The 12,133-nt window shown below is 38.2% G+C and overlaps 1 protein-coding gene and 1 long non-coding RNA gene across 5 annotated transcripts in view; one reads left to right on the top strand and one right to left on the bottom strand.

Moving 5' to 3' along the window:
• HS3ST4 (heparan sulfate-glucosamine 3-sulfotransferase 4) overlaps positions 1–12,133 on the bottom strand; it is a gene marked incomplete at its 5' end in the record, with an annotated part of 575,045 nt that overhangs the window by 415,070 nt on the left and 147,842 nt on the right. Inside the window, one exon of one of the 4 annotated variants that reach the window (XR_014254991.1) lies at positions 3,657–6,283. The exons of the other annotated variants lie outside the window; for them this stretch is intronic. Of the gene's footprint in view, positions 1–3,656; positions 6,284–12,133 lie in introns of those variants that run through there. 4 annotated transcript variants of the gene reach the window in all.
• The window catches only part of LOC309645689, a 329,294-nt gene that overhangs the window by 237,886 nt on the left and 79,275 nt on the right, over positions 1–12,133 (top strand). The gene's annotated exons all lie outside the window — the stretch shown is intronic.

Below are 12,133 nucleotides of genomic sequence, written 5' to 3'. Positions count from 1 at the left end.
CACACCAACAAGAAACTCTTGTGACGCCAGCTGGGTGTTGTACAGTTCAACTCAATTCTGACACTGTCTACCTGGAGATAGCATCAGATTCCACAGATGAAGGGCTCAGTCCCATGAGAGCTCCCCCACTGCAGATGCCAATCGCAAATGCAGGTTGTTCCTACTGGCTATAAAACAGAGATTCCCAAGACCCCCTCCTCGGGTTTGATTAATTTGCCAGAGGGGCTCACAGAACTCAGAGAAACATTTTAGTTACTAGATGACCAGTTTATTATAAAAGGATACAATCAGGAGCAGCCCAGGGCAAAGCACGGGAACAGGGGTGGAGCTTTCATGCTCCCTGAGTGCTCCACTCTCCCAGTATCTCCCTGTGTTCACCAACTTGGAAGCTCTCCAAACCCGTTCTTCTGGGTTTTTATGAAAGCTTCATTACACAGGATTGATTAAGTCGTTGGCCATTGGCTATTGATCCAACCTCCAGCCCCCCTCCCCTCCCGGGAGGTTGGAGGGGATGGGGGTGGGGGCAGGGAGCAAAAGTTCCAACCCTCTGATCACATGGTTTGTTCCCTTGGCAACCAGGCTCCATCTTTAGGCTGCCTAAGGGCTTTCCAAAAGTCACTTCACTAACATAACAAAAGACACCTTTATTGCTCCTATCATAGAAATGCCAAGGGTTTTAGGAACTCTGTGTCAGGAACCCGGGTGGGGATCAAATACATATTTCTTTTATAACTCACAATATCACAGTCCGCCCCCTACTCCTCTAACATGGATCCCTTAGAGCAAAACAATCATAAAGGTCCAAAGATACAGGCACGTTACTAGAATCCCACTCAGTCATTGATAACTATCATCAAATGGTATGAAAAAGCCTCCCAGGGCCAGCCCACTCAGGTTGTCAGGCTTCCAGTCAATCTCATCAGGTTCCAAAAGCAGAAGTGGTCTCAGCAATATGTGGCATCCCCCTTTCAGGCGCCTGGTATCATCAAGCTAAGAGACGTAACATCTCTTCCTCTGAGCCCTTTTGAGGTGCTAATGTAATACTCGATTTCCCTCATTGCACAGCCTATTTATTGATTCCCTTTCCCGCAGCTACTATTTTTCTTTTTCTTTTTCCATTTATACCCAAACATTTCCACCTCTGAAAAGACAGTAGTTTCAGCCCCTGTGCTGGTCTAGATTACAGGCAGCGATACTGGTCTAGCAAGTGCCTCCCCTTCTGTTCCATTTCTATTCAGATAAGTGAGGGTTAAACAGGCACAGAGCTAGCAGGCTATCTTTCCCCCCAGACAATATATCTACATTCACTGTTAATCCCAGTTTTGCTGGATGGGGTGAAGGTACATCCTGCCCCATCAGGCCCTTAGGAATTCTGTCTGACATAAGGTTAAAAGCACAGTTACAGTGTTTTGTTTAGGAATCATCCCTACTTCTAGCCCCTTTAGTTGCAGCCCTGGTCCTATGACCACTGCATCAACTAGGGAGGAAAAAAGTTGAGATGATGTAGGGAAATTTTAAAAAAAGTATAGTCATCTCTGGGCATAGTCCCCCAGATCCACCAGAATAACCGAGAACTCTATCCAGTTGGGACACACTTTTAGCCCCACTCATGTTCATGTTGAGTCTGAGCACACTCTTGTGAAGGTGTTTATTTTTATTTTTATCAGTTTTCTATTGCTTAGTTGCTATTTCTTACTAATTCATAAAAGTCTCTTATGTGGTAAGGATATCAGATTTTTTTCTCTTTCATATATCTTCCAATTATTAAATTACCAGTTTGCCTTTATCAGTAAATTGTTTTTTAGTGTTTTTGATTATGTAAGTTTTTCATTTTTATGTACACAATCTCTCTATTATTTCCTTTGTAGTTTCTACCTTTGGTGGAAAACCATGTCCCCAAAGTATGTAAATGTACATTTTCTTCTAGTACATTTTTTGGTTTATTTTCTACACTTAAATGTTTAAACCATCTGAAATTTATTTCAGTACGTAGTCTTACATGAGAACCTAACTTTATTTTTTTCTTCATTTCCCTAGCACTAGTTATTTCCCAACAGTTTGAAACACCAATGTTATATAATAAACCCAGAATGTTGGGGTTTTCCCACCCAGAAATATAGAAAGCGAATCTCCATTCATTCAATCTTCTTTTATATCTCTTATTGGACTTCTGTCATTTTACTGACATAAACCTTACACAAATCTTTGGCTGAGTGTTTTCACAGCTCATTCTGCTTTGTTCAGTTTTATAGTTTCTTGCTTTCTTTTTGTTTCATTCATTTACTCATTCTTTCAGTTGTCATTTTCAAGAGACTAATATATTCTGGGCCCTGGATTAGACGTGGAGGATAAAATAGCGAGGCAGAAAGCAACAACCCTGTCCTCATGAAGGCAGAAACAATTACACAAGCAAGTTTAATAAAGTTAGACATTTCAAAGAGAGAAAATACAATGTACTATGGAACACATTGTTGGAGATTCCTAACTAGTATATAGGCAAAAGAGAAGCCTTCAAAGAGGAAGTGACATTTAAGTCCACATATAAAGGGAAACTTGGATTAAGCCAGGGAACGCAAGATTATTTTTAGTATGTGAAACATCTCACCCACTTCATTCATTGTCAATATACTTAGCAAACTACATTGAAGGTAACTTGACTAAGAGAAAAGTTAAGTTATTTTTCCCCATCTGCCAAAAACCTACGGCAAACATTATAATGAGACATTACAAAATATTAGAGCTGAACCTTTAAAGACAGGAACAAGACAAGTGTACCTGCCATCACAGGTCCTGAATAGCCTTAAACTGGGGTTCTCAGTTAATGCAATAAGATAAGAAAGAATAATAAAAAACATGAGAATCGTGAAGCAAACAACAAATGATTATTATTTGCATACTATGTGTTTGTTGGCAAAAGAAAATGTATACAAACAAAAGAGTTTGGCAAGGTTGCTGAATAAAATTCAAAATATAAAGAGTAATAGCATTCTTATGTACAATCTAGATACAATTAGAAAATATAATTTTAAGAGAAGATACTATTCAGAACCACAATAAAATCCATTAAGTACTTAGAAATAAACGTACTAAAAGGCAAGTGAGTCCTTCATAGATAAAATTATACAACTTTTTGGAAGGGCATTGTATTAGTTTCCTAGGGCTGCCGTAACAAAGTACTACAAACAGTGTGGCTTAAAAAGAAATTTATTCTCTCACAGTTCTGGAGGCTAGAAGTCTGAGATCAAGCTGTCAGCAGAGCCACGCTCCCTCCGCGACTCTCAGTAGAATCCTTCCTTGCTGCTTCTTAGAATCTAGTGGTGGCCATCAATCCTTGGCGGTCTTTGGCTTGCAGCTGCATCACTCTGATCTCTGCCTCTGTTGTCACATGGTCTTCTTCCTGTGTGTCTCTGTCTTCATATGACACTTTCCTCTTCTTATAAGGACACCAGTCATACTGGCTTAGGGCCCACCCTGATGAGCTCATCTTAACTTGCTTAAATCTATAAAGGCCCTATTTCCAAATAAGTTCCCTTTTTCAGGTACCAAGGGATAGAACTTCAAAATATCTTTTTGGGAGACACAATTCAACTCACAATAGGCATATACTTGTATGAATAAACAAATCTACACATTTATTCATTTATCATATTTATGAATGCAAAACTCAGTACTGTAAAGATAAAGTTTCTCACCATTAATCACGATACGCTAAGTAATTTCAAACAAAATCTCAATAGGGTCATGTGTAAGTATGCATTATGTATATTTTGATAAGTTAATTCTAAATTTCACATGGAGTTATGGAAGCAAAGTGACATAAACCCCTCTTTGAGAAAATAAAATGTGTAATCAGAAAAACTAGTCTCCCTTTAAGAAGGGAAACAGATTTTTTAATTAAATAGAAAGATTAAAATAAATTTCTTAGTCCAAAAAGGACTTTGTTAATTCAGGTGCTACAATGTAAATTCTTTCCATGTTCTGATAAGAAAGCTAAATTGACAACCTCATGAACTAATCAAGGAGCTTAGGTTTGTTGATATTAAACTAAGATGAAGTTCTCAAGTAGGAATATTGCAAGTAGAAATAAATGTAACTATGTAATCTGATGTCCATCATAAGTGACAGATTTGAGCCTGTGTATTTCCCTGCCCTTCCATGTACAAAGAAAAGAAGTCTCTAGTTGTGAAGTAATTTTTATAACAGCGTATGTCTTTACCTATCTGAAATGTAAATATTTACATGTGCATGAGTGTTAGAATGTGCAAAATACACTTTCTATGATTATGAGCAGCCATAAAACATGACTCATGTAGGAGAAAGTAATGATTGCTCATTGTTATTCATGTCAGTGAACTCATTTACAATGAACTCACTGGGTTTTTAAAAACCTTTTTATTTTGTAATAATTTTAGAATTACAGATGCGTGTCAAGATAGCACAGAGAGTTCCTTTATACACTTCATGCAGCTTCCCCTAATGCTAACAACTTACAGAAAGCATGGTACATGTGTCAAAACTAAGAAACTAACCTTGCTACAGCACTATCAACTAAATCACATATTTTATTTGCATGTCACTATTTTTCCACTAATATTCTTTTCCTGTTCCAGTAGCCAATTGTGCTGTATTTTATTGTCACGTCTTCTTCGTCTCTTCTGGTCTGTGTGTTGGAGGAGGTCACTGAGAGGATGTGACCGCTGGTTGATGCTGGAGCTGGACTCTGGCAACTGGAGGCTCCTCACCCCCATCCCTGGCCTTGGAATGTATGTTCTGCTCACTGTTCCCACAGTTGGAGCCGTTTTCAAGGACACAGGCTTGAGAGGGTAACGTGTTGTTGAGACCATCTGGACAGTAAACATGACTAAGCCCCGTTAAGGTCTCTCTATAAACTTTGAGGATTCTGGAGGGCAGGTGTGGAGATCTACTCATATTGGGGCCACTCACGACAAGCCTTGTAATTTCCCTTGCTTATTAAACCTGCCACCTACCAATCTGGAGTGGCTGCCTCTTTCTCTGGTCTCTCCTTGCCCTCCCTGTATGGGGCTAGTTTCAGATTTCACCCCCCGGGAACTCCCGAGGCTGTGAACCAACACTGTGGGAGTTTCTCAATCTTCCCATGTCTTTCACAACCTCGAGACTTTTGAAGAGCACTGGACAGGTATTGTGTAGAACCCCTCAGTTTGGGATTTGTCTAAGGGTTTTTCTCATGATTAGTTTGGGGTTATGGTTTTGGAGGAAGACGACCACAAAGGAAGCGCTCTCCTCATCACATCCTATCAAGGATATAGGACATCGACATGACTTCTTGGTGATATTAGCCTTAAAACAAGATTAACGTGGTGTCTGCCAGATTTCTCCACTGTAAAATTATTTTCCTTCTCTTTCTAGACTCCAGGTTTTAGAAGTGAGTGACTAAGTCCAGGCCATACTCAAAAGGAGAGCAATTAAGTTTCACTTCCTGGAGGGAAGACTATCAAAGATTATGCAAACATATGTTAAAACCAGTACGATAATTAATAAGTATTGGGGGGGAGATATTTGAGGTTATGCAAATATCTTGTTTCTCTTTAAAGTTCCATCCACTAATTTTAGCATTCAGCAGTGGCTCTTACCTGCAGCAGTTATTACTGTGGTGGTCTAATGGTGATTTTCTATTTCTCTCATTTTTTACATTTATTAATTGGAATTTTCATCTAAGGAAGATTCGTCCCTTCCATTTTTTTGTCTATTCAATTGCTTACTTATATCAGTATGGGCTCACAGATATTTATTTTATTCTTTGATCTACACAATCAGTATAAGCCTATATAAATTGTAATTTATTTTGTTGTTGAAAATGTTCCAACTTTAGTCATTGGGAGTTCTTTCATGTTGGCTCCTGTATCCTTTCCACTTGTTCTCATTTTTCGTTGTTGTTGTTGTTGTTTGATCTTCCTTACTTCTTTCTGGCCACTTCAAGATGCTCCAGGCTTATCTATATGTCTGTGTATGTGTGTATGTATGTATCTCTCTCTCTCTCTCCATATACATATAGGAGAACCAAATCTGGAAGCCAACATATAGGTTTAGTTTGAATGTTGTCTCTGAGTTTGGCACTCATGTGTTCAACAGGTATGGAATGTCTCTTGGGTGGCCCTGTTGGTGGGCTGGCCAACCCTGGCTGCCATGGGTAGTCATCTCTTTGAGCAGTCATGCCCGTGTCCATGAACTTGGGGCCAGGGCTGTGGCCTAGATGGCTGGATCCTGAGGAGCCCATGTGAGAACTGAATCCTGGAGCCCCAGGCTGGGGAAAGAGGAGAGAGGACTGTGGGGTGGGAGAGGTGGCGGTAGGCCCAAAGAACCTCCCTAGACCAAGCCCTTCCTTTGGCGCCATCGCTGGGGGACACTTTCTTCCTGGAAGGTGACAAGAGGGGTCTTGGGCACACCTGGCACTGAGCTTCCCCACAAAGGACCAGGTTCACTGTCCTTGTTTATCTCCTGTGGCCCTACCCTGGGCTGGAATCAGGAATGTTCCAAAGAGTGATAGTCTTTTCTTTTGGCAAAACTCTACTTAATCCAATGGAGTATATGTATATATATATATATATAGAGAGAGAGAGAGAGAGAGAGAGAGAGAGAGAAGAGAGATTTATTATAAGGAATCAGCTCACTAGATTATGGAGACAGAGAAATCCCGAGATCTGCAGGGCAAATCAGGGATCTGCAGGACACTTGATGGTATAGCTCTAGTCCAGCTACGAAGGCCTGAGACCCAGGAGAGCCGGTGTTTCAGTTCAAGTCCAAAGGCAGGAAAAATTCCCCCTTACTGAAGGGACCATCGGCCGTTTTGCTTTATTCAGGCCTTCAACTGATTGGATAAGGCCCACATTAGGGAGGGCAAACTGCTTTATTCGTTCTACTGATTCAAATGTTAGTCTCATCCAGAAACACCCTTAGGGACAAACCCAGAGTAATATCTGAACAAATATCTGGGCACCTTGCAGCCAGTCAAGTTGGAAGATAAGATTAACCATCACACCTCCTATATAAAATAAATTATCCAGCTTTTACTCTCAGCTCCTCTCAACCTTTCTGCCACTTGATTTCTGGTATAAACTCTGGAATTTTGGACTCATCATTGTTGAATCAATATTTTAACTGTATATCTTCCTTTATATTTATATGTGTTTTCCATCTATATTTATATAATCATGGATTCTCAGTGCATGCAATGTTAAACTTCAATTATTCATTCCAGTCCCTTCACATTCCCTATAGTTGGGAGGTGTTTTGATTTGACTTTTGATTTTCTGGAATATATCGCTCCACATTTCCACAGGGTTTGAGCTTCTAATTGGAGCCAGAACCTGGCAGGGCCCCCAGTGAAGTAGTCCGCTTTTACATAAAAGACTAGAATCAGTTGTTTCTCTGGACACAAAGGATTCTCAAACTATGATTAGATCCAAAGAAGCAAACAAACAAAAAACATTTTTCATGAGAGGATAAAAATGTACAGAAATGCAATTCATTCAGCCCACCAGTAGATGACACAATTATAAGGTATCTTTCTTTTCTGTTGTTTTCTGGTTTTATAATTACAAAATAAAATATGAATACATTGTAGAGAATTTAGCAAAAAATAAATCTGAGAATACAGATGTAATTGGAAGCCCCTCTATTAACAAATATTGAATTTATGAATTCTCATAGATATCATGAAAGCTACTTTTCAAAGTTAAAATGCATTGAGTCCACCACTGACGGATGATGTGATGCTGTTTACCCTGATCTTCAAGCTGCCATTCAGTCTACACTGTATTTCCCATGTTTATGCTTGGTGTTTAGATATTTTACAAATATTATTGAAACCATCATACCTGATAAATAGAAAAGCAGCAGCAAGGATATTGAAAAAGTTGCTAAGAAAGGGCACATGACTAAAAAAGAAAAAAAGAGAGATTTCTGGAAATAAAAGGCAAGAGAAGGAAGAAGGCGGCATATGTGCATGGCATGAATTATTTGAGAGTGTGAGTGATTTTGAAGTAAGAATGAATTGCGTGAGATAAAAAGAGGACTGTGGCTATGAAATCTACTATATTCATCAAGAAGTGAGAAAAACTATTTGACTGAGTGAGAGAAAGAAGTCAGACGTCCATCCGCCTAGTGTTCATTGTTGACAAGACTTGATATGGGGAATTGAAGGACTAAGTAGGTCTTAACAGGCTACTCCTGACTCTTTTGTCTCATGGATTATTCCCACCAGGGTTGAAAGCGTATCTGAATCAAGACACCATCAATGTGAGTGGCAAACTAGCACACGTGGACTTCAAACTGCTAAAGAATGATGTATGACTCCTGCAAAGATGATGCAGGAAGAGACAAATACCTGCCTTAACAGATTTCCAAGTAAGACAAAATTTATCTATTTGGGGAAAATAAATCTGCTAGAAAATATATGTGTAAGAGGGAGAAGAATATGCCTGTTTTTCAAGCTTCAAAGAAGTTGATTCATGTTCCCGTCAGGCAGAAATGCAGTGGAGATCACACGTTTAAATCTGTCTTAGTTGCTTTGGAGTTGAAGACATATGGGCTTACAAATATCCTTTCAGAACCTAATCTATCCCAAAGTATAGACTTGCCCTAAGTAACTATTGTTAACAGTTTGATTGCCACTGGTCTTTCTTTTTATATATATAAATAAAAATTGGATTATACTATAAATAATACTATTTATCAAATTCATTTTGTCACAAAAATTTAGGAGACTTTTTTTTTCCTTAGCATATCAGTTTTACTTGCTTTTTTTTTTTTATATACAGCAGGTTCTTAATAGTCATCAATTTTATACACATCAGTGTATACATGTGAATCCCAATTGCCCAATTCATCCCAGCACCACCACCAACACCCCCCGCCGCTTTCCCCCCTTGGTGTCCATACGTTTGTTCTCTACATCTGTGTCTCAATTTCTGTCCTGCAAACCGGTTCATCTGTACGATGTTTCTAGATTCCACATATATGCGTTAATATACGATATTTGTTTTTCTCTTTCTGACTTACTTCACTCTGTAGGACAGTCTCTAGATCCATCCACGTCTCTACAAATGACCCAATTTCATTTCTTTTTATGGCTGAGTAATATTCCATTGTATATATGCACCACATCTTCTTTATCCATTCGTCTGTCGACGGGCATTTAGGTTGCTTCCATGACCTGGCTATTGTAAATAATGCTGCAGTGAACATTGGGGTGCATGTATCTTTTTGAATTATGGTTTTCTCTGGGAATATGCCCAGTAGTGGGATTGCTGGGTCATATGGTAATTCTGTTTTTAGTTTTTTAAGGAACCTCCATACTGTTCTCCATAGTGGCTGTATCATTTTACATTCCCACCAACAGTGCAAGAGGGTTCCCTTTTCTCCACACCCTCTCCAGCACTTATTGTTTCTAGATTTTCTGATGATGCCCATTCTAACCAGTGTGAGGTGATACCTCATTGTAGTTTTGATTTGCATTTCTCTAATCATTAGTGATGTTGAGCAGCTTTTCATGTGCTTCTTGGCCATCTGTATGTCTTCTTTGGAGAAATGTCTATTTATGTCTTCTGCCCATTTTTGGATTGGGTTGTTTGTTTCTTTAATATTGAGCTGCATGAGTTGTTTATATATTTTGGAGATTAATCCGTTGTCTGTTGATTCATTTGCAAATGTTTTCTCCCATTTTGAGGGCTGTCTTTTCATCTGGTTCATGGTTTCCTTTGCTGTGCAAAAGCTTTTAAGTTTCATTAGGTCCCATTTGTTTATTTTTGTTTTTATTTCCATTACTCTAGGAGGTGGATCAAAAAAGATTTTGCTGTGATTTATGTCAAAGAGTGTTCTTCCTATGTTTTCCTCTAAGAGTTTTATAGTGAGTTTTTTTTGTGTATGCTGTTAGGGAGTGTTCTAATTTCATTCTTTTACATGTAGCTGTCCAGTTTTCCCAGCACCACTTATTGAAGAGACTGTCTTTTCTCCATTGTATTTCCTTGCCTCCTTTGTCATAGATTAGTTGACCATAGGTGCGAGAGTTTATCTCTGGACTTTCTATCCTGTTCCACTGATCTATATTTCTATTTTTGTGCCAGTACCATATTGTCTTCATTACTGTAGCTTTGTAGTATAGTCTGAAGTCAGGGACTCTGATTCCTGCAGCTCCGTTTTTTTCACTCAAGACTGCTTTGGCTATTCAGGGTCTTTTGTGTCTCCATACAAATTTTAAGATATTTTGTTCTAGTTCCATAAAAAATGCCATTGGTAATTGGATAGGTATTGCACTGAATCTGTAGATTGCTTTGGTAGTATAGTCATTTTCACAATATTGATTCTTCCAATCCAAGAACATGGTATATCTCTCCATCTGTTGGTATCATCTTTAATTTCTTTCATCAGTGTCTTATAGTTTTCTGCATACAAGTCTTTTGTCTCCCTAGGTAGGTTTATTCCTAGGTATTTTATTCTTTTTGTTGCAGTGGTAAATGGGAGTGTTTCCTTAATTTCTCTTTCAGATTTTTCATCATTAGTGTATAGGAATGCAAGAGATTTCTGTGCATTAATTTTGTATCCTGCAACTTTACCAAATTCATTGATTAGCTCTAGTAGTTTTCTGGTGGCATCTTTCAGATTCTCTATGTATAGTATCATGTCATCTGCAAACAGTGAGAGTTTTACTTCTTCTTTTCCAATTTGTATTCCTTTTATTTCTTTTTCTTCTCTGATTGCCATGGCTAGGACTTCCAAAACTATGTTGAATAATAGTGGTGAGAGTGGACATCCTTGTCTTGTTCCTGATCTTAGAGGAAATGCGTTCAGTTTTTCACCATTGAGAATGACGTTTGCTGTGGGTTTATTGTATATGGCCTTTATTATGTTGAGTTAGGTTCCCTCTATGCCAACCTTCTGGAGAGTTTTTATCATAAACGGGTGTTGAATTTTGTCAAAAGCTTTTTCTGCATCTATTGAGATGATCGTATGGTTTTTATTCTTCAGTTTGTTAATATGGTGTATCACATTGATTTGCATATATTCAAGAATCCTTGCATCCCTGGGATAAATTCCACTGGATCATGGTGTATGATCCTTTTAATGTGTTGTTGGATTCCGTTTGCTAGTATTTTGTTGAGGATTTTTGCATCTATATTCATCAGTGATATTGGTCTGTAATTTTCTTTTTTTTGTAGTATCTTTGTCTGGTTTTTGTATCAGGGTGATGGTGGCCTCATAGAATGAGTTTGGGAGTGTTCCTTCCTCTGCAATTTTTTGGAAGAGTTTGAGAAGGATGGGTGTTAGCTCTTCTCTAAATGTTTGATAGAATTCACCTGTGAAGCCATCTGGTCCTGGACTTTTGTTTGTTGGAAGAGTTTTAATCACAGTTTCAATTTCATTACTTGTGATTGGTATGTTCATATTTTCTATTTCTTCCTGGTTCAGTCTTGGGAGGTTATACCTTTCTAAGAATTTGTCCATTTCTTCCAGGTTGTCCATTTTATTGGCATAGAGTTGCTTGTAGTAGTCTCTTAGGATGCTTTGTATTTCTGCGGTGTCTGTTGTAACTTCCCCTTTTTCATCTCTAATTTTATTGATTTGAGTCCTCTCCCTCTTTTTCTTGATGAGTCTGGTTAATGGTTTATCAATTTTGTTTATCTTCTCAAAGAACCAGCTTTTAGTTTTATTGATCTTTGCTATTGTTTTCTTTGTTTCTATTTCATTTATTTCTGCTCTGATCTTTATGATTTCTTTCCTTCTGCTAACTTTTGGTTTTGCTTGTTCTTCTTTCTCTAGTTCCTTTAGGCGTAACGTTAGATTTTTTATTTGAGATTTTTCTTGTTTCTTGAGGTAGGCTTGTATAGATATAAACTTCCCTCTTAGAACTGCTTTTGCTGCATCCCATAGGTTTTGGATCGTCTTGTTTTCATTGTCATTTGTCTCTAGGTATTTTTTGATTTCCTCTTTGATTTCTTCAGTGATCGCTTGGTTATTTAGTAATGTTTTGTTTAGCTTCCATGTGTTTGTGTTTTTTACGTTTTTTTCCCTGTAATTGATTTCTAATCTCATAGCATTGTGGTCAGAAAAGATGCTTGATATGATTTTAATTTTCTTAAATTTACTAAGGCTTGAT

This window comes from Balaenoptera physalus, assembly GCF_965194825.1.
Source record: "Balaenoptera physalus genome assembly, chromosome: 16".
Classification (NCBI taxonomy): domain Eukaryota; kingdom Metazoa; phylum Chordata; class Mammalia; order Artiodactyla; family Balaenopteridae; genus Balaenoptera; species Balaenoptera physalus.
The sequence above is the reverse complement of the archived record's forward strand: the minus strand, read 5'-3'. Positions and strand labels throughout refer to the sequence as shown.